This window comes from Nicotiana sylvestris, chromosome 2 (assembly GCF_000393655.2).
Source record: "Nicotiana sylvestris chromosome 2, ASM39365v2, whole genome shotgun sequence".
NCBI classification, from domain to species: Eukaryota; Viridiplantae; Streptophyta; class Magnoliopsida; order Solanales; family Solanaceae; genus Nicotiana; species Nicotiana sylvestris.
In genome coordinates, this window is record NC_091058.1 from 73,359,041 (window position 1) to 73,365,040 (window position 6,000).

At 31.4% G+C, this 6,000-nt stretch overlaps 1 long non-coding RNA gene across 1 annotated transcript; it reads left to right on the plus strand.

Moving 5' to 3' along the window:
* Window positions 1-2,368: 2,368 nt before the first annotated feature.
* LOC104228525 (uncharacterized) lies at window positions 2,369-3,827 on the plus strand. Its single transcript, XR_711353.2, has 2 exons — window positions 2,369-2,769; window positions 3,556-3,827. It is a non-coding gene; the product is annotated as an uncharacterized lncRNA (long non-coding RNA).
* The last annotated feature ends 2,173 nt before the right edge of the window (window positions 3,828-6,000 follow it).

The following is a 6,000-nucleotide window of genomic DNA, read 5'->3' on the forward strand; positions in this document are numbered from 1 at the left end:
CGTAGCCTTTTTGAACCATTACCTTCTTGAAAGGCCATTGTTTTTAATGCTTGAAGAAAGGTTCCTTCTTCAATATTGTTCAGTCATCTCCATTTAATTGTTGGTTTTGCTACACTAATTTTCCATTACTGCTAAAAGGTCTTGTGTAAGAAGCAAAAGTTACTATATCCAAACTTTTCCTTTTTCACTTGCAGATGAAGGTATCATGCATTTTTTCGAGACATTTTTGTGACCCCGAATTGAACCCAAAATTGTGGAAGTCAATATGATCGATTTAGAAGTCATTGTTATACTTCAAGACCACAGGTACATTTGATGTTGCTGTCACTTTCTCTAATACATTTAAGTTGCATTATACTTGAATTGAAAACTTTAGAAGAACGGGTTGAACCTAATTTTCATCCTAATTTGTAAGACAAATCTATGTCAAGTTGCCATTCTTAAGAGATTTGTTTAGCAGGGTATTTATCTCAACAAAAAGAAAGATATTTGGTTAAAAGCAGTCGTTCTATCTTTTGATATCTTTCAAATATTTATACTCCCGACATGCACAGTGCATTCGCTCACAATTTGTTCAATTAATTTCTCTAAAAGGTGATCTTTTCATTGACCATCTTCAACCGTTGTGACAGGTTGAACATTCTTCTTTTTTATAAACTTTGTAAACAATAATTTACTTTTCTAAAAATTACGACATTAATATAGTAATGAGACTTGAATATTTGGACGTACCAATAGAATACTGCATGTTTTTTTTAACACACCAACAAAGAATAAAACCAAAATAAAAATAAAATCAAACCACAACAGAAAATAACGTTATAACGAATAAAACTTCAAAATAATTGTATGACAAGACGGCCATTTTAATGCCATTCATGATACATAGGTTCCCATATTATTTCATGCCTTAGGACTAGTACACCAAGTAGATAGTAAACACTAGAGAAAATTATTAATTGTTAACAGTGTTATGTATTTTTTTTAAAAACTATAAGTATCTTTGTCGTTGGCACACCCAAAATTCTGAATTGTCCAAGGAGACTCAAAACTCTCTGGTAAGGGCTTTCATCATATCATGGTATTTTTGAATAGCTAACTGCCCTATTGTTTAATTTGCTCTAGACCAATATTATTTTTTCCTTTGTATGTCCTTTTAATTTTTAAAGGGGTCTACTATGGCTAAAAATAATTTTAGTGTCAATTGTTTGGATGCTAATGTGCTAGATAGAAGCCAATCTCCACATCCAGATCAAGTACATGAAAGGACTTGGATGCTAATGTGCTAGATATATTTTTCATGCATTATACTCATTTATTTTTCTCCTTTACATTTATTTCATGTGTTTATGTAGTTGAGAAATTATAGTATCCAATTTATTAAGGATAGTACCTGAAACTGACAAGGGCTGCATTTTTGTTGGTCATTAAGAAAGAACTTAAAAGTAATTAGATTTTCGCATGCTAATGAGATACTTATTCGAGCCATATGGCAGAAATAATTTTACTAAATGTTCATAATCTATTTCTTAGGAAACGTTTGGTTAACCTTAGTATATTATCTTTTATGTATTGATAGGATGTTTAAATGACCAAAGACTTGGTTTTGATTTTAAGAAATTGGTATGTTGAAGTATTGAGGCAAAGTTAGTGAAGAGACTAATTATGAAACATATTTCTATGGACGATTTAATATACTTTGGAACCTCAAGCCTAATCACAAAAGGTATATTATTTTTGTTTTTAATTTGGAAAGTTTTAAATGTATAGAGATAAATTAATATTGTCTATAGAACAACGTCAGGTATATAAGTTTCACATCCATCTTTCTGAATTTAAATTTATTCTTCAAGTGATTTAAAGTTTTACCGGTAAGAGTTGTGAATACCTAATTTTTGCGTTATTTTAACACCTCCTAAATTTATTAGTGTTTTTATTATTTAATAGTTTTTTTCAATTTTGTGTGTTTAATTACGTATTTCCGATCATAAAAATATCAAAAATAGTTTTTTCTTCATTTGCGCATTTTAGAAATTAACTAAATGTTCAATAGGTGAATTAATTTAGTTAATTGATCCTTGGAATAAGTTATTTAATTATTTTATTTGTTTGTATAAAATTTAGTTTAGTAAGTTTGAATAAGGAAGAAATTGGGCTAAATTTGAAAGATAAAATGGCCAAGAGTGCAAGATAAGGGGTTGCCATTGAAAGGGTCCGAAACTACGTAGTTTTGCCTCAAAACTACGTCGTTTCATTCTCAGTGAATCAAGATTAAATCTCATCCATTCATCCCTCCCTCATCCAATGGTCCACAATCAATCTTCCAACTAGGTATTTAAGATTTAGAAATGCTGAAATTTTGCCCCCATTTCTCCTATAATTATTTTCTCCTCTCTCTCTCTCTTCTCTCTCTCTTTCTCCATAACCGCCGCCCCTCCACCGCCGCCGAAAATCGCCCACCGACGGCGGACCACCTCCAAACCATCTCAAAATTTCACCATGTAATCTCCAACACCTCCTCTTTCCATATCTCCAAACCAAATCCTTCAAAACCCTCTCAAACTCCTTGAATCTTAGATCTAGGAAGTTTTAACCGCCACTTTTTTGCCCAAATTCTTGAAGCTCCGGCCACTACCACCCCACAATACCTACATCAATAGATAGAGCTCCTCAAGACCTAGCTATTGATGCCAATTTCATCCTGAAAATCCGGCGACCTCCCCGAACACCCTCTTTTGGCATACCACCATTTTTTCGTCCACTTGAATTGTAAAATGTTAAAAATCCTATTCTTTTTCGTGGTTGATTTTTTTTTCCAGATTTTATTTTGTCTATTATTAATTATTTTAGCACTAGTTTTTGAAGTTTGAAATGTTAAATTTTCTATTTTTGCACTTGTTGAAGTAGTAAAATAGTTTTGTATTGATAAAAGTGAGGTAGTGAAGAATACGTAAGAGTATATGGTACTTGTTTGGTTGTTTATTTACTGCTTCAAGACTCTTTGAGTATAACACTCAAAAGTCAAATTGTTTGGTAAGAAAATGTAGACTTTTGGACAGTGTTTGAATAAAAGTTTGTCTTTGAATAGTGGAGAACAGATTTTGTTTGAAATACTTGACAAGATTTGAACCAGAAAGTCTTGATTTTTGAATTTAAGAGCAGATTTTGTAGAAAAATCTGTCAAAAAGATTGATTTTTAATTTTTTGAAATAGCTGGTTGTTTTGATATAAAAAGTAGGACACTCCATCTGACTAGAGGGAGATCTACACACAAAAAGAGAAGAAAAAAATCAGTAGCTATAATATCCCTTAGCAGCTTTTGTGAGTTGATTCTTAAGTGAAAAATTTGTTTAAGGAAAATAGAGTAGTCTTGAAAGAATTTTCTGGAGTTACATAATTGTACTGTTTTGCTGGGGTATTTCTAGTTTATTTTCTTGGGTTTGAATCTGCCAGTTGTCACTGTCTTTTGCTGTTGTTGATGCCCGTTTAATTATTTTGCTGTTGATTTTGGAAATAGCTGACTCTGATGTATTTGTTCTTCTTTCTGCTGTCCAGGTAATTTTCGGACCATATAAACTCATAAAATCGAGTTGGAATGAAAGATAATGATGCTGGAAATATTAGTAGCTTCATCCTTCTATTGTAATTCATTTTTATATGCTCTTGAATGTTTGATAATGTTATAACGATATGTTAGTTAATTAAATTGTGTTAAGCATCTTTAATTATTTTTATTTTTATTTTTTGCAAAACATTAGATATAATTCTACTAGGCATTTGGTTGTCTGAAAGGAACATATTTATTAAAATTTGAACACTTGTAGCTATGTTTGTCCCTTTGTTGTCACCAAGCTAAGTTTTTATTTTTATTTTTTATTATTATTATATTTTAGAGTCCCAATAATCTTTTTTTTATCTTTTAAAAATACTTATTTAGTAAGGTAGTTAAGTTATAGATTAGAAAGACAATCTGTAAACTTATTTTTGTAAATAGTTGGCTACAGATTGCAAATAGCAAGATAGGGCAAAATCTGTAACATAGCTTTAAGATGCCATATCTGCAGATTTAAAGTCCAAAAGCATATGGGCTTTTGGATTTTGTCTTGGACATGCGCCCATTTGACTCCATCAACCCAATAGTGGGCTGCCTCATTCAATGTCAAGACAAGCCCACATCTTACTAATTTTAAGCAATGTCAATTAATAATTTTCTCTCATTAGTCTCATCTTTTAAATTAGTACTCATACCAATAATTTTCTCTCATTAGTTAAGTTGTAGATTATTATTCAAATCTTTTCTTTAATTTTTTTTAATAAATAAAAGCGAACATAAGAAAAGTGTAAAAATCAAATAAATCACAGTTTATCCAAGTTTAATTCAAGCCAAATGTAGTCAATAAAGCGACCGCGCTAGAACCCCGGGACTCGGGGAATGCCTTACACCTTCTCCCCGGTCAACAAAATTCCTTACCCGGACTTTATTTTCATAGACCAATAATAATAGAGTCAAACCTTCCTTTTAATAGGGATTCAAATAAAAGGTGACTTGGAACACCGACAAAAATCAATTTCAAGTGGCGACTCTGTAAATAAAATAATCCTTATTTCAAATTTGTCACTTTAATTGGAAAAACTCTTTAACCCACAATCCATAACATTTTACACTTATCTCTTGGAGGGGTAAAAAGGGGCGTGACAGCTCTGGCGACTCTGCTGGGGCTATTAATAAGAATTCGAGCTTTGTATATTGATTTTTGTTTGGCTTTTATCATGTCTTGGGTATTATTGTGTTTGGGAGCATAATGTGCTATTTGTCGCCTATTTACCGCTTTAATATTATTTGAACTGTAATATAAATTGTATACTCTCTCGCACCCCTCTGAGTCTTCTGATAGGTAGTTATGTTGTGTTTGTCTACCAGCATCACAAAATTTCTGTCTTGAGATAAAGCCAGTTAGCCTACCAGCTTTTGGTGAAGGATTTAATCACACATGTTTAGGCGGGAGAGCCGTTAGCTAGCCAGTGTTGTTCTACTACTGGTGATGCTTGACTCTCCTCGGCTGGGGTTGTCCACCCGGGTAAGCTAGGTCTAGATACCATCTCCTTTAGGATTTGAAAATTTAGAAGAACAAAACAATGAATATCTCTAGTAGGCTACGCTTTATTTGCATCATGTGCATTGGACTTAGCGGGACTCGGCACAGGGGTCGGGCCCGTCTAGACATGTACCTATTTTTCAGACCAACATGTTCATCTTTATGTGCTATATGTAACATTATTTGGTAGGCTTCACTCAAATGTTGACCGACTTTAGGATAGATTGATTGAACAGAGGAGAGAGAAAAAGAAAATTTCCCCCAAGTTTTCATAAAGTACCCATTTTTTTTATATATAAAATTTTGGAGGATTTTTAAAATTATAATTTTTAAAATAGTTTTTTTTAGTTAATTTAACCGAACTACGCGGGTCTGATTCTCACCGGATGTGAGATACGTAGGCAAACCTCATCGATTCCGTCCCCCAATATTTTTTTAAAAAAATCCAAATATATTTCCCTTTACTTCCTTCTTTAGAAAATAATTTCTTAGAGACCCCAATTTTAAAAAAAAACAAAAAAAAATCTAAAATATTTTCTTCTTTTTTTCTTTTATAAGTCTTTCTTCCACAAAAAAAAATCAAATTCAGGATTTTTTTTTTCTTCAAAAATCACAAAAAAATAAATAAATGAAAAGGGAAAAAAAATTGAAAATTCCAAAAAAAAAATAGTTGAATTCCAAAATATATATTTTTTCTGCTTCAGAAGCTTTTCTTTCGAAAATTGAAAGAAAAAAAATTCAAAATTCAAAAATATTTTATTTCTTCTTTAGAAGTGTTTATTTCAAATAATTCCAAAAATAAAATTCCAAAAAAAAGAAACTTTAAAAACGAAAAAAAATCTTTTTTTTAATTCTTTCTTTCAACAATTCCAAAAACAAAATGAAAAAAATCAAAAAAAATCGC